The sequence below is a fragment of the Pseudoliparis swirei genome, chromosome 9 (genome assembly GCF_029220125.1).
Source record: "Pseudoliparis swirei isolate HS2019 ecotype Mariana Trench chromosome 9, NWPU_hadal_v1, whole genome shotgun sequence".
Taxonomy (NCBI): domain Eukaryota; kingdom Metazoa; phylum Chordata; class Actinopteri; order Perciformes; family Liparidae; genus Pseudoliparis; species Pseudoliparis swirei.
This window is the reverse complement of record NC_079396.1, coordinates 16,298,803-16,323,679: the sequence shown is the minus strand read 5'-3', so window position 1 is coordinate 16,323,679 and position 24,877 is coordinate 16,298,803. Positions and strand designations below refer to the sequence as shown.

At 43.3% G+C, this 24,877-nt stretch overlaps 1 long non-coding RNA gene across 1 annotated transcript; it reads left to right on the top strand.

Annotated features, from left to right (window-relative positions):
* The first annotated feature begins 18,129 nt into the window (after positions 1 to 18,129).
* Positions 18,130 to 18,997, top strand: LOC130199850 (uncharacterized). Its single transcript, XR_008832902.1, has 2 exons — positions 18,130 to 18,226; positions 18,733 to 18,997. It is a non-coding gene; the product is annotated as an uncharacterized LOC130199850 (long non-coding RNA).
* Positions 18,998 to 24,877: the final 5,880 nt, after the last annotated feature.

The following is a 24,877-nucleotide window of genomic DNA, read 5'->3' as shown; positions in this document are numbered from 1 at the left end:
GAGAAAAGATCCCTTTTTGTAAAGGGTGCCCTTCAAGTTTACCTCAGTTGAAACAGAATCTGGTTCTGTAGACATGTGTGCTTCAACTGCACTGCGCACAGAATCACTGTACAGGTGAGAATGATATGGAGTTGAGTTTTTTTCCCTTAGCATTGGTGCAAAAAAGGAGTTTGAGCAGAGGGTTGTGTGGAGGAGTTGGTGCTGGTTTGCAAGAGACTGGCATATATTCTTAAAGTGTTATGTCCTCACACACCTCTTGAAGTGGGAGTGTTTACTTTCGAATCTCATTGTCCATCGCCGTATTAGGGGGCCCAGTTTGAGGATCAAGGATACGTAGTGGAGAAGATAGTGATGCTTAGGTTTCAGACGATCAGCAGGAAACACTGCTTTCCTTGTTTCTAGATATTCAACCACAACAATGTTGAGGTAAGCGACCTGGGCAGTAGTGATCGCAGGTGCACAAACTAGTTCCACAAGTTCTTTCAAAGTGTTTACTAGTTGCCACGCTGGGTCATGAGGATCAGCTTTGTCACCAATAATGGCAGGCAGGAGTCTAAGGAGACACCAGTTCTCGGCTGCTTGGCCACCTATTGTTTTGGCCTTTTAATTCACCTGACAGGGAGATGAGCAGGAAATCTGAGTCCTTGTAGGCAAACTGTGATTCGCCTGTTCAGTTAAGAGTATGTGAACCAATGCTTAGCCATTTACCTGCGCTACTTTATAAAGGTTAAGTCATAAGCTACAACTCCCTCGAACAAGTCATGCCCTATGCATAGAGGAAGGCCTGGCTGACGTACATGGAAATATTTGGAGCAGGGGTGTCAAACTCATTTTCACCGAGGACCACATCAGCATAATGGCCAGATGTAACCAAATGTAATTACTCCTTAATGTTAAATAACTGAATGTATTACTTATTCAAGTTACAAGCATTACAGTTGCACAGAAATTTTTTTTGCTTGTTGCTCTGTTATAACATAAATCCTTTTAATTTGTCAGGTTATGAAACCCAGATGTGGCAACTCCATTGCCGTTACCCGTGGGTTTCCCCCAAAAGCTGCAAGGATCAGCCACCAACACCATGTTTGGATTCATGAACATACTTTATTTCGGCAACACACAGCAGACAGTAAGCCTGCGCCTCTGCTCACTCTCCTCCCAACCTCCAGCTCTGCTGCACTTTTATTTGAGCAGCATCAGCTGCTGACTTATTGCCAATCAGTCAGAGCAGCTGACTGATTAACAACCAGCCAGCAGCCGAGGCCAAACTGGAGACAGCTGCCACACCAGATAACTCCATTGATCAAGGATCAAACTATCCAAGTGAATAGACTGCGTACAGCCCAAATCCACCATCGCCTGGTGTGTACCCCCCTGGATTCATACCGAAACGCGGTACGTCGCTCCCGGACCGGGGGAGCAGGCAACCCGAATCACCTGGCCCACCTCCATCAATGGACACTCCCTCCAGAAGTGCCCGGGCTGCCCGCACCTCCAACACTCCTGCCTGGTGCTTGAAAGACCCCCTGTGGGTCAGGAAGAGCACCGGGGCTGGCCGAGGTCAGTGGCTCGCCTCTCCGGCCAGGAGAGACAAGAGACGGACCGCCCACTCGTCCGTCGGCCAGCCACACGCCCCCCGCTGTTGCCTCGAAGGACTCCAGGAACGACTGCGCGTCGTCTGCAGCAGTCATCCTGTGCAGGACTACTCCCGCTAGTGCCGAGGGGGCCTGCCGGCAACGGAGCTGCCGCTGGTTGGGCGGCAATCATCTGCTCCAAGGCTTTTGTCTGCTTCTGAGCTTGGTCGTGGAGCGACCCCAGGAACTGCCGGTTCGTCGCCGCCTGTTTGCGCTGCATCGTGGCGATGTCAGCTAGCATCTGTCCTAGAGCCAGGACCGGCTGGGTCGGCGCCCCCACCTACTGCGTCTGGTAGAGGTGTGGGTGTCGGTGGGGCATGATTCAGAGCAGCACACAGGAGTTCGGTAAACTCGAATAGATTTTTTTTTTATTGCAGAGTGTATCGCCAGCTTGTCGCTGTCACCTCTCCGTCAGCTCCTCTCGTTCACCAGCTAGCTCTGCTCTTATAGGAGAGAAAACAGACCCAAATTGAGCACACCTGAGGCCACTTGGCCGTTCCTTGAGCCACACCCCGGCTTCACCCACTCTGCACCTGTGCTTATGCACACTGCCACAATCGATTTTATCGGTTTGTTGTTGCAGCCCTAGACAGTTAATTTTTGGCATTTTCCCCTTCATTAGTTCAACCAAGCCCACTTTTCCTCCACACATTGCCGGTGCACCGTCTATAGTTAATCCCACCAAGTTTTCCCAGGGCAATGCATTTTTATTTATGGACTTCGAAAACCGCATCAAAAATGTCCTGTCCCGTCGTGGTCCCATGCATTGCAGCTACATCTAACAGCTCCTCAGTGACAGAGATCTGACTTCACGTCTCTAATAAAAATTGATAACTGCGCTGTATCTGTGTTATCTGTGCTTTCATCAACAGCTCATGAAAAAGCTGTGTAGCTGCATGTCTCCTCGCCCAGCTGTGTTGCAAAGGTTTTCTGCTAGTTCCGTAACTCGGTCCGCGATGGTGTTTCTTGAAAACTGACATTTTAAAAAGTCTGTATCTGGTTGGGACACACCTGCTCACAGACCTTCAGCATGCACTGCTTCAAAAACGCTCCCTCTGAAAAAGACTTGGAAGCGTGGGCGATTTCTTCAGCCACAATAAAGCTAGCTTTCACTGCCGCATTGTTTTTGTCTATGGATTTCGAGAACACACTGCCTTTTAATTCTTGGGCAAGTTGTTGCTTTTCTTGAAGGCTAGCTTTGGCGTACTTAGCTCCGTGTTTGGTGTCAAAATGCCGGCGTAAATTGTACTCTTTGACAACCGACACTGCCTCGTAACACAAAAAACATACCGGTCTTTCTCCTTGAAGCACAAACAAGTATTCGCCTTCCCATCTTTCTTGAAACAGTCTTCTATCTCCATCAACTTTTCTCTTCCTGGACATTTTGGGGCATTGACGTGGAAACACTGCCGTGTAGTGGCGGGGAGCCGTCACCTCGTGGGTATCTCAGTCGACAGGCATTGTGGGAAATGTAGTTTTTGGTCAAAGCACGCTTTTGACCTATTTGTTTTAGACACTCAGACAGTGGCGATTCTAGAACATTTTACATGGGGTGGCAAGTTGAAATTTAAGGGTGGCATATCACACACACACACCTGGTGTCTATATATATTTATTTATACAAATAGTATAATCCAGATAGTGAAATTGTTACAAAAAGCCAAAACAAATATTTATCTCTTTTAATTACACTTAAAAGTCTGTCAGATTTTACATATTCAGCAGCAAACCAATTCAGTTTTATTTAAGTTCACAAACAATGGGCAATATTCTGGGTTGCTCTAAGACACAGTATTTCACCTATTGTTTTGATGTATTTTTGATTGTCAATTATCTTTTTCCTATTTTCTGCTTCCATCAATACTACCATTGAAGTGTTTTTGTCCTTCGTTCTTTTATTTTCTTCCCATGCAAGCATTGCATTGACATGGTGTTCAGATTTAGCATGACGACAAAATTCACTATCACTAAATGTTGCTTTTTTTCAAATTAGAGTAACCATCCACTGACTTAAAAACGCTCTTGAGGACATTAGGTAGAGATGCCTACAAGGATAGCAATATGCTACATCTTTAGAATGCGAGTACTCAAGCCATTGATTTTCTTGGTACCACTCTAAGTGGAAACTTCTCCAAGCTCCACCCTGGAGAGTTCTGGGGAATCCCTGCCTGCTTGGTTGACTTGGGTTGTAACTTCGATGCTTAGATATATCTGGAACAAGAGAAAACAGGTTAGAACAATTTTACAGTGAAAATAAGTTAACGTGTTAAACATCTCTCTTGTTCTGCCTGTTTTGTGATATACATGCCTAAAAGGTGCCTAATATTTCTAGACTGAAATAATATCGGCATTATAATTATTATAACTGAGGATTTTTTTGTTTCCTATTTTGTGGAGCCTCCTCAGGACTTGGTGCCCTACGCACAGCGCGTAGTGCGCGCTATGGGAGCGGCGGCGCTGGTCGTAGTGTACAGCATGCCGAACAAACAACAATGAACGAGTGGAGGCGGCAAGGTGCTCAGTGTTGCCAGATTGGAACTGGTGAAGTATCGCACCAAAGGCTAAAAATGGTCGTATTTGGAGGATAATTATCGTGTATCTGGCAACACTGAGATCGGTCGACCAATGACTGTTCTCTATACAGTCAGAGCTTGCGCACGAAGGTGGAACGTAAGGGTGATACCATTTCCAAAACTTGTAAGGGGTAAAACTAGTTTGTGAAAGACCCAGAGAAACACAAATATCCGACGAAGCAAAATCCCAGACGTTTTTGGAATCCCTGCCGGACACATTTTTTAGGTCTCAAAAAGAGGACATGTCCGGGGGAAAGAGGACATCTGGGCACCCTACTTTAAGTGTCTCCTTAATCTTGTCGTTTGTGTGCTTATGGCAAATGTCATTTAAACCATTAATCTCTTTAACAATCATTTGAATAGTTGACGATGGAACAAGATACTTTGCCTGGAGTTGCATGTAAAACAAGGACAGATTTCTCATGTACAAAGACCTAATATCAATATCTTCCGTGACCTGAGAGAGATTTTCACTTTGGACCATTCCAGTTTCATTGGGCTCAATCTGAGAGGATACAGATCTATCTCGAACTAGAGCTAATAAAATGTGTGACTTACTCAGATTTGAAATCGCTGGTGAGTGGGCCATACTGCTGCAGGATTCGGGTGATGCACATTTCCAAGCTCAGCCACCTCACCGAAATGTGCAGCAGCATTTCCATGTCGTCACTCCCATGGAGTTCACAACATTCTAGTAAAATATGTAAGGAAAAACTAAGTTAACCCAATTGTTCCTCAGTTTGGGTTCATAGCACTGGAGCTAATTGAATTACAAACCTCAAGTAACCTATACGGTTTGTGCTGCCCTTAAACCAGTATCCAACATCAACCACAAGGTCCTCTGTCAAATCCAGATATCTGCAGAACATAACATGAGCACAAAGATATATTACTTTTGTCATTATACAGCAAATTATTTACTTCACCTTCACTGAACATATTTAATGGAACGCAAACATGTTGAAACTTACTTCTAAAAACCTCTTCCCTGCCTGTTTAGCAGTGTTATGATTTATATGGCAGGGGCATCCATGAATATAAATGCTGGGGTTTTCCTGAAGCATTTTTGCAGCAATTGAATTTCTGGCTCCAATATTAACTGGGGCATTGTCAACTGACAGGCCAACACAAATTTTCCATGGTATCTTGTGCTCCATCAGGACGTCGTTGATTTTTTTATAGATGACATCAGCTGTGCCACAGCTTCTTCCACTTGTGTGCACATGTCGAGAAATCTGTGCACAACTTTGGTCAACCCTATATCACAAAAATTACGTTCCCCCAGACCTAAAATGCAATTTGCAGTTTCGTTCGACTGAAACGTATTTCTCTCCAGATTACGTTTGACTGGAACGTATTTCTCTCATCCTCTTATTTATGATTATTTTATATGTTGTAACGCCTGCGTATTATGACAGCAATAGGCGTATTTACTTCTCATAAAACAAAAACGCAGGTTTCCTGTAAAAAGGCGAAAAATTGGGGAAATAATGTGGGAATTGTGAATAAAACATGATTTATATCATGATTTTTTTTTATATTGGAGCTATGAACTTGTTTTTCGGTTCATCAGTATCTGGGAAGATGCAGTCTCTCTGCAATGGTAAAATATGTTAACCTCTTAATAACGTCAGGTGAAAAATCACCCGATGACGTGTGTTGAAAAAAACTGAAAAGGCAGGGATTGGATCAGGGAGAGACGCCTACCTTTGCTGATGTCAGTGAGCAGCCGTTAAGCTACGGTCACGCGTGACACAAAAGCAATGCAATCAGTGTTGCCAGGTCCGCGGTTTTCCCGCGGAATTGGGCTACTTTTGAAGTGTTGCCGCGGGTTGAATTTCTTGTCCGCTGGTTCGGGTAGACCTATTTTGCATGCAAATTACATGAAAATCTTTAAATAAAAATCCATATTTTAAATGAAATAATTTATTTGTACCCAAATCCTACCAAACTGACTCCAGATCAGCACGTACACACATGGACATGGGACACGCCCACATACACACACGCACCTAAAGCTCTCGCCGCTCTCAGTCTCCCGCTCGATCCCAACTCTGGTCTGGTAGTTAGTGTAGCTAGCTACACTGGAGAAACATGCCACCCGGTAAGTGGGCTAAATACGGGAAGAAATATACGAAAGAATGGGAAAGTGAAAACGTGTGGCTGGGGATGATACCAAAGCTTTTTGTCGGTACTGCAAAACCGAGATTCGTGCGCACCACAGTGATCTCCAAAACCACAGCAAAACGGGGAAACACATTCGAAATGCTGCTCCGTTCTAGTTGTCGAGTGCGTACATTGTTTGAACTATAAGTATATGATAAAAATATAGTGAAGCAACATAAGGTGTTTCAGTTCAAATAAGGTATTGCATTAACTACAGTAAATGCATATGAAGTAAAAACAGTACATTCATGTTGTCCAGGCAGGGAGGAAGAGAGAAAAGGGAAGAGAAAGCCTCAAGACAAAGCAACAGGTTAGTTTGTCCGTCAGTGAATTGGTCTACACCTTCACAGAGCTATATTTTATTTATGATAATATACTGTATCTAATTACACAAGGCCATTTTAGGACCTAGGTGAAATAACTGTTTCGGGAAAACTGCTTTTAATGCTGGCATACTAACCATTTGTTGTTACTTTGTAGATATTACAATACATTTGGAAATGATAGCAATGTTGTTGGACTTTAAAAGCAGTGTATATGGTTTGGCACAGGCATATTTTGAGTTCTGATATTGGGCTTGTTTTATTGGCCATTGGGCTGGTTTGGGCTGGTTTTGATTGGCCATTGGGCTGGTTTTGTCACACAGACCTGGCAACCCTGAATGCAATGCAAATTACTTGACCTCAATCTTGTGGGTGAGAATTACCCGAAGTTACTGTTTTAGGGTTTTAAGAAGTCATGTATTGGAAAAGGTCTCGTGGCTTGATGGCTAATAAACGTGTCCCCTCCATACTTATTTTTAATTAATGGGTAAATTGAATTATCGTATTTTTGTTTATCGCCTGCGCATTAAGACAGCGTTCTGCATCTGCTATTGATTTGTGTCATCGGAATTGTTTGTGTCTTTTTTTTCTCACCTAAACTGAGTAACAACGTTCCTTCAATGGGGATTCCCAAATGACCTCATACGTCATAAGGAGCAATGAGGCTATCCCGACGCTCGTCTACGTGTTTACGTTAGCCTGCTGCATGTCGGTTAGTGCACACTCGGGATCCCTTTTGCAGCTTTTGACCTGCTAACCATCAGATGCACCATCGACTATAACGGTCACAATTTGTTATGCATAGATCACGACACTATCGCCCTTTACGAATATCTTGAGGGACAGGAAATACGTCACTTGAATGGATGAATATAGTATATAAAGAAAATGTCCATGTTGCTTTCTCGCTACTGAACCCCTACGATTGAATCGATACATTTTTCTGTTGTCGTCGAGAGACATTGCGACCATGTCATCTCCACAGGCAGGACATGAGAAATGGTCTTCTCCAAGAAGTTTGTCAATCTCGTGCCGGCAATACGTCCACTCAAAGAAACTTCTTTGGAAATTCTCAGCAGATGTTATGCCAACCTAGTAAATATGAATGCATAATTAATGGAAAGTTAGATGTCAAAGATCCTGTCTTAACATACATCAATTGCATAAATTGTGCATTCAATCTGCCAAATATATAATACAATACACATTTGTCATAATTTAACTATAATGTGCATTACCCTGCCAGCCCGAACTGAGCGACTTTTCAGCATTCGAATGAAAGCGTGTCTACTCAGATCAGGTGCACTGATTTTACGGTCTTCATAGGTCAGAAATACATCGATTGCAAATATTGTGTTGAAATCAATTGTCCCAGGCCGGTATCCATTTGATACCAAGTCTTTTAACTGTGGTGTCCACCGGCAGTGGCAGTTTTCACAGGTCAGCAGAAGAAGACGGAGGTCATAACGACCTGTTGGGAAACGTAAATCAAATTGACATCTAAGGCAAGAAAATGTTTATGCACTGCTATAAATATCGAAAGATAATTCAATTCAATTCAATTCAGTTTATTTGTATAGCCCAATTTCACAAATTACAAATTTGTCTCGGAGTGCTTTACAATCTGTACACATAGACATCCCTGCCCCAAAACCTCACATCGGACCAGGAAAAACTCCCAAATAACCCTTCAGGGGGAAAAAAAGGGAAGAAACCTGGAGGAGAGCAACAGAGGAGGATCCCTCTCCAGGATGGACAGATGCAATAGATGTCATGTGACCAGAAGGACAGATTTAGAGTTAAAATACATTCAATGAATATGACAGAGTGTATGAATAGTTCATAGTAGGCATATTCCACGATGGAGACCTCCACGATCCATCAGGCAGATGGCGGTGGGGAGGAGGAGTGGGCGGAGTCTCAACAGTGGGCGGAGTCTCAACAGGACAGTGGCGTAGTCATGAGCAGGAATTCCACGACCCAGACGATCCATCAGGCAGATAGGATCTATGCCGTCTCATAGGGTCCGATGACCCCATGAGACGTGAAGTCAAAAGGACTCCGGGGAGAAAGCAGAGTTAGTAAGTGTGATTGAGAGATGAAAATTCATCCTTAAGGAGAGAAAAAAGAGGAGATAGGTACTCAGTGCATCCTAAAACGTCCCCGGCAGCTATAAGCCTATAGCAGCATATCAAGGGGCTGGACCAGGTGAACCTGATTCAGCCCTAACTATAAGCTCTGTCAAAGAGGAAGGTCTTAAGTCTACTCTTAAACGAGGTGACTGTGTCTGCCTCCCGGACTGAAATTGGAAGCTGGTTCCATAAAGAGGAGCTTGATAACTAAAGGCTCTGGCTCCCATTCTACTTTTTAAGACTCTAGGAACTACAAGTAGTCCCGCATTTAGTGAGCGTAGCTCTCTAGTGGGCAATATGGTACTACAAGCTCCTTAAGATATGATGGTGCATCACCAATCAAGGCTTTGTAGGTTAAGAGAAGAATTTTAAAAGTGATTCTTGATTTTACTGGGAGCCAGTGCAGAGCAGCTAGTGCAGGAGTGATGTGATCTCTTTTCTTAGTTTTAGTGAGAACACGAGCTGCAGCATTCTGGATCAACTGGAGGGACCTAAGAGACTTATTAGAGCAGCCTGATAATAAGGAGTTGCAGTAATCCAGTCTCAAGTAACGAACGTGAACCAATTTTTCTGCATCTTTTGAGACAAGATGTGCCTGATTTTTGAAATATTACGTAGATGAAAGAATGCAGTCCTTGAGATTTGCTTTACGTGGGAGTTAAAGGACAAGTCCCGATCAAAGATAACGCCAAGATTCTTTACAGTGGTGTTGGATGCCAGGGCAATGCCGTCTACAGAATCCACATCACCAGATAATTGATCTCTGAGGTGCTCAGGGCCGATTAAAATTACTTGGTTTTGTCTGAGTTTAACATCAAGAAGTTGCAGGTCATCCATGTTTTATGTCTTTAAGACATGCTTGAATTTTACAGAGTTGGTTGCTCTCCTCTGGTTTTATCGATAGATATAGTTGAGTATCATCTGCATAACAATGAAAGTTTATGGAGTGTTTCCTGATAATATTGCCCAAAGGAAGCATGTATAAGGTAAATAAAATTGGTCCAAGCACGGAACCTTGTGGAACTCCGTGATTAACGTTGGTGGTTATCGAGGCGTCATCGTTTACAAATACAAACTGAGATAGATCTGATAAATAGGATTTAAACCAAATTAGTGCCGTGCCTGAAATGCCAATCGACTGCTCCAGTCTCTGTAACAGGATGTCATGGTCAATGGTGTCGAATGCAGCACTAAGGTCTAACAAGACCAGGACAGAGAGGAGTCCTTTATCTGCTGCCATTAAGAGGTCATTTGTAATTTTCACCAGTGCCGTCTCGGTGCTGTGGTGTTTTCTAAATCCTGATTGAAATTTCTCAAATAAACTTATGATGTAGAAAGTCGCACAACTGATTTGCGACCACTTTCTCAAGGATCTTGGAGAGGAAGGGGAGGTTAGAGATCGGTCTGTAGTTAGCCAACACCTCTGGATCCAGAGATAAGTTACCATTGATGTTATTGAAGATGACTTTTTGTCCACCACTGACCGACACATGTTCTGCATCACAACTGCAAATCTTTTTGGGCAGAGCAAATGGCAGTAGACGAACTATGTAAAAGATAAAAGGATAATAGTTAGTTATACCGGGCAAGTGTAGGTACATCATACAGTAGGACAGGATTGAAAATATCCCATAAAAAAAAGTATACCTTCTTCAGTGATATTTTATTTATTTATTCTTTATTTCAGACGCCAAGTTCCATATACAATAACAGACATACAACTCTAAAAAAGAGAGAAAACAAGAAGATACAACATTCATAATACAGTTCATTAAAAAGTATGAAGACTTTTGTGCCAATGTCGTCTTATGTTCAAAGTAAATCGATAGCAGCTCTTTAGAGGGTTGACCAGAGCCTCTACTATACAGTTCTCAGATTTGTCCAGTCGACACATGAAACCATACATCAATTGTCTCAAGAGCGCCTCACAGGTTGGTACGTGCTTAGACACAAACAACCGACTAGCACTATGCCACCTAGGCACATGAAGCAGCACTCTAAAGGCATCATTGTAAGCTACTTTCAGTCTCTGTATACTCCTTTTCCAGTGATTTGTCCACAACTGAGCAGTGTACAGTGGTGTTATGTAGGTTCTAAACAGGGAACATTTAACTGAATCTGAGCACATAGAAAACTTCCTTAATAACATATTGGCCTGAGAATATATTTTACAGCGCTGTCGATATATATCGTTGTCATCTGTCCAATCATCAGAAATGACATGGCCAAGATATTTTATTTCCTCACAAACACCAAGGGGACTGCCAGATATATAAAAGGTTGGGAAGGTTAATTTTGTGTCCTGATTACTTCTGACTATCATTATGTGGCTTTTCTTTGCATTATATTTTATATCATGATCTCTGCCATACTGAGAGCATACCCTCAGCATCTGTTGCAAACCAGCACTATATGGGCTGAGTAACACCAAATCATCTGCGTACATCAGATGATTGACAATAGATTCACCTACAAGACAGCCTGTATTTGTCTTATTTATAGCTCACCACTAGCTTCTTTAGCAATGATACTAGTAGGAGGAAGGGCTTTGTAGCTGCCCCCTACAAGTAAGCACCTGTTGTGCAAACTGTCTTGCCGATGTACAGTAACATCGCATTTGTTTGGGACGGCAGTCTGTGCAACAAATCACTGCATCTTTTAATTTGCACACATGGCACAGTCCCTTCGGGACCTTCACTGCCTCCAGCATGGCCTCAAGAAGCTGAGGTCTTGCTTTCTGACATCTTTCATGACAAATCCTGTCGTACTGTCCATGTTCAACCAGATGAGACTTCAGTGGGATTTGAACCATGATCCTCTTCAACTGCTTCTAAGAATTGTTGCAGTTCTTTCATATGAAGATCTTGGGAAATGAAAGTAACAGATGTGTAATAATCAGACAGATTCATAAAAGAACTTTGAGGTGGCTAATAACATTCAGTGTCATGTTGACCTATATTGTTTTAAGGAAACTACATTATTCTTCAAAATAACATTGTGATGATCAGTTATAGATCAGTAATGAATACTTATTAACTTTGAGTAAAAGCAAAACACCTTAATGACTTGAATGGATACCATAATCATGGCAAAAGTATTTTGAGGGAATCTTACCAATCGTATTGTGAGCCTCTTGTACTTCAGAGGTGAATGTGCCTCCAGATCAACAGATACAGGGAATTAATGTCAATATTACAGTTGAACTAAACTGTGACCTTTGACTCAATATTGCTTCCGTGTTTACAATGTTCATTTAGCATATTACCAATACTTTATTTGTTCTTTGTAATACAAGTTGTAATTAATTTAGCTTAGAATTACTTTGAAAGTGTGCCAAGTGTCAGCTCCATATGGCCCCAAACACACTGACTATATATAGGAGAAAATGAAGCAAGAGGTTGACACTGATAGAAACTTACCTTCTAGACTGTCTGCAACATGTTCTGCAGAAGTACTTGGTTGCTGCATCTGGCAAGATTTTGTTTTACGTTTGGAGTACGCTAGGAAGACAAGGATAGTCATTAAAAATGTAATTATAAAAAAGCAAAGAAATAACAGTGACAGTATGTTTTGGAATACATACTTTTGGAGTAACTGCAACTCTGTATAATCAGCCGGCCAAATTGGTCTAGTTTTCTCCATCTTACTGCAGGCATTTTACGGCCCTATTCAGCATGTCGACGAAAATGTTGTCACTTCACAACATTACAATTGTTAACACCAAATACATCACAGTATGAAGACTGCTGCATTATATTTAAATATAACTTTTGGTAAGTAGCAATTACCTTTTCCATTTTTTGTTTGGAACAGAGTTCAGCTTCATCATCTGACTGGGTATCAATCCTGCTGCTCAGTTCAGCACTCATTTCTGATATTCGAAACATATCTTCATCAGAGCCCTCATCATTTCCTTTGATATCTATCCTTCCAGCCATGGTTCTCTGGTATCTGTCGGTATCACGAACAGAAACTGTAGCATATTTGACAAAGTTATTGGGCTGGCTGAAGACATGAGCTTATACAGATTATAAATAGCAATTAAAACAAATCTACATTATTTGTAAAACAGCATTATTTGTCTTATATTTACCGCTCAGTAAATATGACATAACAACTAACGTGTAGGTTAGCTTAAATGTAAAAGGGTTTGACAACAGATTTAAGGCTTTTCTTTTAGCTAGTTTAGAGCTTTTTGACTCCAACAATACTTGCTACTCAAGCCATACTTATTTTTACCAAAAATACTTACTGCTGGATTTCCTCTGCATTCAAATAACGAGCAGAGAGATCGATTCGGCGCCAGCGGGAAACATGACGAGGACAAAATTTGTGACGTGACACGTAGTCAAGTACACTTGTGACAACCCGATAACTAATGTAAAAGTTCTGTGTGTGTGTATGTGCTGCTATTGTTTACCTGCATGTTTTATCCTTTTTTAAATAATAAAAAAGTATGGGCTGATAAACGTCACACAGCAATGGAGAGATGCCAAAATTGTCACCATATATAAGAACAAAGGTGACAAGACCATCTGTGGCAACCACAGGGGTATATCACTCCTTGCTGTTGCTGGTAAGGTCCTGGCCAAGGTGTTGCTGCAGAGGCTACTCAACAACATCAGTCATTGCTCCCAGAATCACAGTGTCGCTTTAGAAAGAACAGGAGTAGTCGACATGGTCTTCTCAGCCAGGCAACTTCAGGAAAAGTGCAGGGAGCAACATCAAGACCTGTTTATGGCTTTCGTCGACCTCTCCAAAGCCTTCGACACTGTGCAGAGAGACCTACTGTGGGACATCCTGCTCCGGTTTGGATGCCCTAGCAAGTTTGTCAACATCCTCCGACAGTTTCATGATGGTATGAATGCTAGGGTGACAATAGGAGGACAAGTCTGCCTCCTTCCCTATGTGCACAGGGGTCAGGCAGGGGTGTGTACTAGCACCAGTGCTCTTTAACATCTTCCTCCTATGCGTCACCCAGCTTCTCCATAAGGAAATTGAGGACAACAGCGGGGTGACAGTAGTCTATAGGCTAGATGGCAACCTCTTTAACATCAGGAGGCTGCAAGCAACCACCAAGCTGCACAGAGTGAGGGTCCTTGAGCTGCAGTATGCAGATGACTGCGCTCTTGTGGCTCACACTCCACAAGACCTCCAGGCTGTCCTGGATGCAGCTGTGAAGGCTTACAGCACGATGGGGCTGACCATCAACATCACCAAAACAGAGGTAGTCTGTCAGTGGAGCACCAACTACCCACGCCACCCATCTTCAGCATCACTGATAAGCATCTGTCTGTAGTACCTTCATTCAAATACCTCGGGAGTATCCTCTCTGAGGACAATAACATCGACAATGAGGTCCAGAACAGAATCAAACAAGCATCAGCTGCCTTTGGGAGACTCAGGCGCCAGGTCTTTCAAAACAAGAACTTATATCTCTATACAAAAATCTCTGTATCAAGCAGTTTGCATCACCACCCTCCTCTACAGTTGTGAAGCCTGGGTCACTTACAGCCGCCATGTGAAGTCCCTGGAGCATTTTCACATCCGCTGTCTCCAGCGAATGCTAGGAATCACTTGGCGTGACCGAGTGCCACACACCGAGATCCTCAGGAGACACCAGCTACGATGGCTGGGGCACGTTATAAGGATGCCCCTCAATCGGCTGCCTCACAAAGTGCTGTATGGCCAGCTCGCCCAAGGCCAACGCTCTGCTGGAGGGCAGAAGAAGCGCTATAAAGACCAGATAAAAACAGTGCTAAAGAAATGTAAAATCCGACCAGGGGACCTGGAGGGCTTGGCTGCTGACCGTAACACCTGGCGTCAGATGTGCCAAGACGGGACCAAAGCACTAGAGGACGACAGGATAGCCAGGAGACAGGAAAGGCATGCAAGAAAAACAACCAAGGTTGCCAGTACCACCACTACTACATACGCATGTCCCACCTGCGACAAGACCTGTGGATCCAGGATAGGACTATACAGCCACCAGAAAACTCAGTTGAAAGTCAGAAATGGATGTCATCATCGGCCTCGATGGACAACTACAAGCAAGCAAGTGCTGCTATTGTTTACGTGAATATGTTTTATCCTTTTTTAAATAAAAAAAGCCTTATGTGATTTGCAGTTATACAACGTAGGCTGCAATGCACAACATTGAACGTATACCTCCAAAAGTATGAAACCCACCCCTATCACTTTTAGAATGAAAATTAAACCCCACACTGAAATCTGTGCAAATTTCTTTCATGAAACCTTGGGCCAGTAAAAACTAGGAGTCCAAAAGCGTAAAGAGTAATAAGCCAATGTCATTACAAAAAACACGGATGTTATTGCAAAGTATGCAATTCAACATTCCTGTGTTAAAAACAACAACTTGAAACTAAATTATATTATAAATCTTTATCACACAGCAAACTATCAATCTGTATAGAGTTGTTAAAAACCTTGCCCCTCTGGCTCAGGCATGGATCGATAAGTCAACGGGCACATGCGAGGGGTCTAAAGGTGCGCTCACACCCAAAGCAAAACTATTTTTCGCATCACCCAAAACGCGTGAGTTTACTCGCTCGACCTATTCTGCTCTTGCTTATTTAAGGTAGCTTAGCAGATAGCTAACAGCAGATCCATAAAATGAAGACGCAGGAATCCGTAGTTGAATTTAGGGTCTTTTGTAACAGTTTAGCTCCCCACCTTCCTTTTTGTATTAGTTGTTTTCATCCGGTCACTAACTATCCTGTCATTCCAGATCCTGCTTCCCATCTCGTCAATCCAACTCCCCTCACCTGCCTCTGATCACTCCCTTGTTAGTCCCTCATTCCCTTCACCTGGCTCTCACGCCCTTCTCACCTGCAGCCCATCCCCTCATTAGTCCCTCACTATTTAGCTCCCTCACTTCCACTTGTCCTCTGCCAGATTGTTTTGTGTTTCCAGCCCAAGCCCTCACGTGTTACTTGAGTCAAGAGATTTCGTAGTGTTCTGTTCTGAATCACGTTCTAAGTAAAGAGAATTATTGGCAGTGCTGTCTCCGGAGTCGTGCTTTTGGGTCCACCCTTAATCCCATCGTGACATCTTTAGTATAAATCTTTGAAGTTGTAAAACTGTGGAGACATAACATGACATAACTTCACAAAAGTGTTTATTACTACATTAAACTGATCTGTGTTTCTCATTTAGATACTTACAACTTCCAATTTTACTATTTAGTTAAAAAAACTACAATTTCCTAGAGTTGCACCTTATGCCTCGATACAATCAACACCATAGTTGGAGTTCAACCGGTTTGAAAAAAATACCGCAGAGTGGTCGGGCTCCATCTCAAATGTGGGTAATGTAGTCTTTTATTCAAATACATGAAGAAAACCGCAAAAAAATCGCGGGATTTCTACATTCATTGCTTTGGTGCCTGGCAATTCTGGCGCGGAGTAAAAGCCCAGTAACCTCACTGGACTGGCTGGACTTCATTTTAAACAACATAGACTCTGAAGAACCAGAATGGGTAAGACATGTATTTATTACAGGTAGTTCCATAGACAATAGGTCATAAATACGAGCATCATTTGTGGTGTAAATGTCAGAATTACATAAATGTAGGCCAACTGAACTTTGCAAACTATATTTGTTCCATATTTGGTTCATGCCTTTATACAGAAGTTGTATTTAAGATGATAGGGTTACTGTACATCAATTGAAATTGATGGTAATGTCAAGTTATAAAACTATTCAACAATACTGACAATAGTATAGATTACACAATACCTCTGCTAACAATTGACAATCTCTTTGTTTCACAATATATACTGACAGACTCATATTTTAAAGGTCCATCAGAAACTAAGTGTTTACTTCATCCTTTTGCAGACAAGAAGGGGACACGCAACATCAAAATATGTGTCATGCAAAGCCAGCATTTATGTTGCATGTAAAAAGTGTTCTAGATGTAAGGCACAACAGCCACACAAGGACAGACTGGTCAAGGAGAGAAATAAATTTGCAGCTGAGGAAAAGGAGTGGAAAGAAAGTTAAGAAAAACGGCAATGGCACACATGTTAGACTCCAGCCTCAAAATGGTACATACACAATTCAAAATACTACAGAGATGACTTACTTCCCCCCCCCCCCCACCCCCAATAATAGTCATAGCTCAATAATGTGGCTTATAATAAATCATTTTGATTGTGAATTAATTTTGTTTGTGATTTTGGGCCGGTCTGTACGTTTAACACATTTATATCATGAATGAGCATTAAAATCAACTTGAAAGGATATTGAAAGTGACATTGACAGTGTACTACAATATACTATCGATTTAATTGTGTTGTTAAAGCACATGGATCTTCATATTTTTCTGCCGTGAAATTCAGGTGTAATTTCAGGCTTGCATTTACTTATTTGCCTTTCAGTTGGACCAGCTTGCTGCGTTGGGGTACATTCCAATTCTGCTTTTGGGGAAGAAACGGAGGAACAGCTACAGCGCTGATGTCCTCACCAGCATACAGATGAAGCTGGATGACTGATTGGAGGAGAACCTCAAGGACATTTTTTCAAAAATTGTAAATTGTGAGTATTTCAGTCACTGGTATTGAATATTTTGAGACTAATGTCTATTTATTTGTTTGAAAATGTAATATTTGAGATTATTATTTTTTCTTTATTACAGTGCACTTCAAAAGGCCACATTCTGTGACAAAAGAAGATTCCAGGAAAGAGCAAGGTACAAGTAACCTGTTATGTTGGACAATTAATGCACTCTTTTAGAAACCGGGGGAAATAAACTTGGAGTTATCAAAAATTAGCTTGTTAATTAGAAGTATGTAATGATTGGCATGAAGTCAGTCCGTATAATTATGCATTTCTTTTCATTGAAGCCCCCAAAGAAACTCAATATGTGGTTGTTACGTCCCGTGACTGAGACGGCCCTCTTTCAGGAAGAGGGTGGAGCTATCTCTCTCAGTTCTGGTACGCCTGGAGTACCACCACGAGAGGGATCACCTAATCAGCGGGCGGGGCTTATATACACCCTGACTAAGGCTGTGTCTACTACCGCGCACTTAACGAAGTACACTGCAATGCAGTGCACTGCAATGCAGTGCACTGCAATTCAGTGCACTGCAATTCAGTGCACTGCGTCGCTGATGAAGTGCTGTCTCAAATGGAACACTTAACCGTTAACCACTTGGCGGAAGTGACAGATGCAAATCTGTTCACGGCACCTGCGAAATTAAGCCGGGAGTGACAGATGCAAATCTGCTTGCGATACCCTAACCCTTAAACTGACAGAATGAATGCACTTCTTGCCCTCTTGTTGTCCCTTGTTTACCCTTCTCCACCCCATGTGGAAACTGCGATACCTCCACAATCGCGGCAGGAGCCTCCGCCTTCTGGCTGAAGTCGAGATGGTATATGTAAATTTAATTGTGATTTTGCCTTACCTTCACAGCATAGCTTCATGTAGTAGTTGCAATTAAATTCTCCTCACTAGGTATGCTAAATTCTCAATTATCTTTGTCAGAAGTAGCCTTCTTCTTTGCAATCCACATACACACCATATGGAAATAAAACATGACAAATCTGTACATGTTTGTCCCTAGATTCCAATTAGTTTTAAGAATTATCCACTGAAATGATAGGCATCATCTGCTTGAATTCACACAGTAATAGGCCTACTTTGACTGACTGTACTTTTATACACATCTCTGTTGTAGTGAAGTTTACCCTGATACAGGAATCAATTAGCAATTGAACACACAGGCATATTAATTATTGTTACAAACATGCATCAATTCTAATATAAATCAGAAAACGCAATAAAAGACTACAAAACCTCAATGACAACATTTTATTGATAAAATGACTTACATATTAATATAATCTTCCCTTCCCCTCCCCTCCCCACACTCTGCAGCAGCCACCCAGTCCCAGGCGGCGCTGCCGTATCAATGTTGCAATGCCACTGCTGGCATTGTATTGTGATGGCCACAGTGACATGAGGGTGGACTTCAGGCTCACCGAGTCATTCAACGCCCTCATGGCTGTGCTGGGCACTGACTGACCACGGTTGGGGCCCTGAGATCTCCTGTCTAGTTTTTATTTTTTGGCTTGCCAGCGCCACCTCCTATCGGGTGGTGGCCAGGGCCTTCGACAGGCCCCGGGCTCAGTGCATGATGCCAGGGTCCTGAATAACAGCCCCATCTTCTATGAGCAGTCATACCCTCCACCAGGATACTGTATCCTTGGGGATGGTGGCTATCCCTGCCTGTCCCAACCCATCTGCCTCATGACCCCTGTTAAGTTGTAATAGTTTATTTTGATAACATCTGCAGAGGTCTTATGGTTTAAATTAATACATATAGAAAGATATTATAATAGACAATATTAAGGAGAATATTGATATTGTTATTAATGTATTATGAAGCATAGGGGTAATGTTTACTCTATGCAAATGTAAATGGCAAGAATGAATGTATGTTGCATGAGAGTGACTGTTAGTATTATAGATTGACGAAGCCGGTTGAAATCAGTGACGTGACTTATAATAACGAGACTTTTATTGTGAAGGTGACTTTAATTGACGGGATTCTTATTGTGAAAGCGACGGAACCGGAAGTGACGTTTCGACCGGGGAGAGAAAAGGCCTCTTTCTCAGGTAAGCTCGACGGAGGAGGCTGTGCTGCCGAGCTCCCGAGCCGGGAGCCGGCGCCGGCGCCGGGACACGAGGAGAGAGCGCTTTGAATGTTTGATTCACATTTCCTGCCATTAAATGTTGATAACTTAATCCATGCGTGTCCGGAAGCCTGTTTCTCCACCATCTGCGTAGTGCCCCAGTTTTGAGAATACCTTACACCCCCTTCAGGCAGCCTGTCAACCTCCAAGCTACAACCGCTGCCTGTCAAAGGCGAGGTGTGTTGTGTTGTGGAGAGGTCCTTCGGGATACTGAAGACGCGATGGCGGTCCATCTTCTTAAAGGCCCTGGAGGTGGATGTGAGGTGCCAGAGGTCATTGGAGCCAGATGTCGGGAGGGCAGCAGAGGACCAGCACCAGCACCTCCAGGAAACGTCTCTGGGGCAGGAAACAGAAATAGGATAGCCATTCAGTGCTATGTCCCAGACCACGATTACATTTAAATTAATACATACACGACATTTAAAAAAAACACAACGATGATTGAAAGCTACAATTATTTCTAGAAGGACAAGCTTAGATAGCTATCGTAACGGTATTAATTATCGGGCGGCGTGGTGTAAACGTCATGTGTCATGTTAACCCGTTATTAAACTAAGCATATCCATTGTTAATCCATTATTAAAATGGCTATTTCGATTGGTTAACAGAACAGCCGTTGTTTAACACTGTCCGATGACTGACATAGCTATCTGTCGTCGGACTTGCCGCTGGAGCAAGCGCCTGGAGCCGACCTGCCCCGCTCGTCAAGCGAAAAGTGTCCGATAAAAGTGCACCTTCGTCGGACTGGCCGGGTGGTGGATTACCCAGCTACCTTATCATAACTGCCATGGAGATCCAATGGCATCTAATGCTACCTAGGTATGCTCACTAATCTGAGAATGGCATGTTAGTAGTACATTGTAATACCAGTACAATGTGTAATTACCGCTGATACTTACATTTACGGTCTGTAGCTTTGTGGTCTACCGCTTGTGCTGTCCGCCATTGTTTTAGAAATAAAATGAAAAGCTGGCGAAAGGGCTCCTCCTCTTCCGCCACGTCGCCAAGATGGCGGCCGCTTAGGGCGAGTAGTGTCCATCGTTTTACACTACATTTTTTGCCCGTTTGCAGTGCACCATCCGGGTACTTTCAGTGCACTGAATTCTGCTGGTTTTTTCAGTGGCGCACTTCGAACACTGAAAGTCAGTGCTCAAGTGCGCGGTAGTAGACACAGCCTAAGTGTTTCTCTCTCTCTTCACCTCTGAGCTGTGACCATTCTGTGGTATGGTGCCGAAGTGTTGGACACCATTTGTATTTCCGGGTCAAGCTTGTAGGGGTTCTCTGCCATTTTTGTTGTGTCAGTTTTCTCCTGTTTTGTGGTCAGACAGGGAGCTTAGTATTGTTTTTCCTTTCTTCAATGGCAGGTCAGTGGTATCTTTTGATTTCTAGTTAGCGTCGTGGTTTTGTTTGTTGTGTTGGCCTTGGAGACCCTGACGCCTATTTTTCCTTTTGCTTTGCTTCTCTGTTATTCTGCCCTTCGTTAAACCTTAACTGTGAAATAAATCTTCCTTATTTTGTTCAAGTATTTAACTTTATTATTTGCCTCCGTTGTTTCCCCCTTAGCTGTATCCCTTTTTTGTATGTTGCGGCCTGTGCATCCCTAGTTTACCAAGAGGCCGTAACATAATTGGGGGCTCGTCCGGGATATGGCTTTTATTATGGAGTGCTTTTTGGAAAATCCTGCCTTGGAACAAGGTGTATTTCCCCTAGCAGGTTCGGAGCAGTCGACCACAGCAGATGACCCTGATGGTGTGTTCACACCGGACGCGTCAAAATTTTGACGCGCGTCGAGATTACATGTTAAGTCAATGCAAAGCTGCGTCGAAGCTGCGTCGAAGCTGCGTAGCTGCGTATTTTCCAGCGAGCAGCGCGTCAGACGCGTTTGAAGCAGCACGAACAGAGGGTTTGTCGCGGGGCGAACTGAGCGAACACAGCGAACAGACGCAGCTCGTTGACGCGCGAGTTCAAATTTCCCAACTTTGGCAGCAAAGACGCGTGAGTCATAGTTGCGTCAGCCAATCAGCGTTGAGCAGCTCCGCTCGTCATCGTCCTGCCGGTTTAGAAAATGGAGGAAAAGATTATTGTCGCAGTTTGTGGGCACCCCGAACTTTATGACACAACTCTCTATGCTTATCGAAACCGGAGCGATAAAGATAAAGCGTGGAAGAAGGTCGGAGAAGCCGTGGGACTACCTGGTAAGTTTCGAATGTATGTATTTGCTTTTATTCTCGCTATTTGTTGTACTTTACTATCAACCAACCGCCGGCATATGTGTTTCATGGCAGAGGAGATCTGCCGCCGTAGGTGGAAAAGTCTCAGAGACAGCTACCAAAGAGAGAAGAGGAGAGAGAGCAGCGAGAAGCGCAGTGGGAGTGCAGCTCAGTCCACTAAAAAGTGGAAGTACTCTGCGGTCCTGTCGTTCCTCGACCCATTTATTACTCCGCGGGAGACTAGTGGGAACATGGGGCGGAGGGCCGTGGAAGTCAGGACCGCAGAGTACAGAGAGGAGGAAAGAGCAGAGGCAGCAGCAGGGCCATCTCACAGGGCAGGTCAGTCGACAAGTGAAGACACAACATCACAGTCTGGTTAAGGAAAAGATTCATATGGCTGCAGAAGTGTCTGCTAATGTTCATCTGTGATGTCTTGTAAATTAAACACAATTCAGATCATCTTTCTGTTGCTTGTACAAGCTGTGTTTAGTCCAGTGTTTAAATTAGTTTAATTCTCCAGAGACCAGTCTACAAAACTAACTTTTACCATGACAACTTTGTTCTGCTATAGGGAGTTTTTTATTTGAGTTTTAACATGTAATGTAATGTAACATGGATGTAAAAAAGGACAATATACTATCATAGTTTCAACTATATGTAACTTTAAAGGACAAAACAATGTGATCGTATTTGCAGAAACATTCATATGTAATTAGTGTCACTTTTGGGTTATAACATTATTTTATTGTTAATATTTAAAGATGAACCAGATCCCTCGCTGGATGACCTAGCTCCTCCTCCTCCTTCTCCTTCTCTTCCTCCTCCATCACCTCCTCCTGCTGCTGCTGCTGCTCCTCCTGCTGCTGGTCCCTCTAGACCGCCCTCAGGTATGTGCATGACCAAAGTTGGATTGCATTTTTTTGGTATGACTATATTTATGCATTTATAATTTATGCATTCATGGTATGTAATTCACTATGACAAATATTAATCTGACAAGCTATTGTAGTGATGGTGTTTCCATTTCATACAGGAAGAAGGGCCCAGAGAAGGCCGCAAATATTTGTGAGTGAGAGAGAGGGAGATTGAGGATCTGCTCCTCGTCACTCTCAGGAGATGTGCCGCTCCTCCACCACCTCCTCCATCGGCGATCGAATCATTTTTTAGAACACTGGTTCCTTCCATGGAGAGGATGTCACCCCAGCGTTTGGAATTTGTCCAATTACAAATTTACAAAATAGTTTTTGAGAACAGCCCTGTTGTGCTGAATTTGGAACATTTGGAATAGACCTCTGGGGTACAATCTCTCCATGGAAGGAACCAGTGTTTACATATTTTGTCAATATTCTTATTGTATATATTATATTATTGTTTATTATTATAATTGTATTCAAATAAATGTATACATTTATTCAATGTTACTTATTTCATGTTCTTTATTTCATTTACAAGAAAACCAACGAAGGAAAGTTTCTTTAGTAGTAATGTGTGGTTGGCTCTTAAAAGTGCCGTTTTGGATGTGCTCGGGCTACACGTGGTCTTGCCATGGGACGGTCCCTTCAGCAGAGAAGAAGGATGTGAAGGCCTCCCTCACCCTGATGGCCTCTCTCGCTGCGTTATTGGAAGAAATTCTTCCCAGGTCTGGCAGTGGCTCCACCTCTCCGACTGGTACTCTCACTGCTGTTTGGGCTGTCCGCCGCAGGAAGTTATGCAGGACACAGGTAGCCTTCACACACTTTTCTGCAGCTTCTGGGTGGACCTCATTGACGCGCCTGTACATCCTCCACTGAGATGACAGGATCCCGAAGGCATTCTCCACAACCAGCCGAGCTCGGGAGAGACGGTAATTGAAAATCCGGCGCTCCCTCGGAAGGAGGCGGCCAGGGAATGGCCTCATGAGGTTTCTCCTCAGGGGGAAGGCTTCGTCAGCCACAAAGACATGTGGCTGGAGTCCTCTGTGACCAGCTCCTGGGAGTGGCAGGTCAGCAGGCAGTTCAAGTGTGCCAGCTTGCAGTGCCTGGCCAAAAGCTGAGTTGGCTAGACTCCCACCATCACTGGTTCTGCCGTAGCCGCCAACATCAACCACTCTGAAACAATAATGCGCATCTACAACTGCCAGGAGAACCATTGAGAAGGTCCCCTTGTAATTGTAGAATTGCGAACCGGAATTTGCAGGGGCTTTGAGGACCACATGCTTTCCATCTAATGCTCCACAGCACAGAGGAAAATTCCACCGCTCCTCAAAGCCCTCAGCAATCGACTTCCAGTCCTCTGTGGTGGGCACAGGCATGAAGTACTCCACAAGGCAGTCCCAAATAGCTGCGGCTACATCGGGGACAAGAGTCGATACTGTGGAGATCCCAACACGGTAGCTGTAGGCGATGGTCCTGAATGAGTCCCCAGTAGCAAGATATCTGCAGTACAGAAAACATTACATTTAATGTTATTAAGGATTCTGTTATGTTAATGATTCTGTTACAATGCTATTAATGATAATGATACTGTAGTTTCATGAATAATAAACACAAATGCTGGTGTTTACATTATAAGTTATATAGTATGTAGATACGTATGTGTATTGTTGGAGACCAGATAGATGGATTCTTCATTAAGAAATCACAAAATGTAAAAGGGGCTTTCTTGACGTCTTGTGGACAGACAAAGCATTAATATATTTTATGAAACTGCCACTCACCGGAGACAGATGGACAGGCGCTCCGCAGCGGAGATTGAACGCCTGTAGTTGGTGTCCACCCGAGAGATCCTGGCACCGACCCGAGCCAACAGGTAATCAAACTGGCTAACGTTTAGCCTGAAGTAGCGCTGGAAGCGGCCGTCATCCAGACGCAGTTCCTGGAGGAGCCGGTGAAATTCACCGAGCTGTCTGCGTTTCCGAATGATGTTGTGCACCCAAACACGACGGCGTTGCATGTTGCGACGCTTTTCGGCCTTCCACAACCAGTATAACGCAATTGCTTGAATTGCTTCCATGGTCGATGGCGAAAAAAGAAGGGGGAAAAAGAAAACTCTTTTTTTCACGTAAAGAAGCGGGAGCGATAAGCCACGCCCCCGACGCGTCGCGACGCGTCTGTCCGGTGTGAACACCCTTTTTTCGAC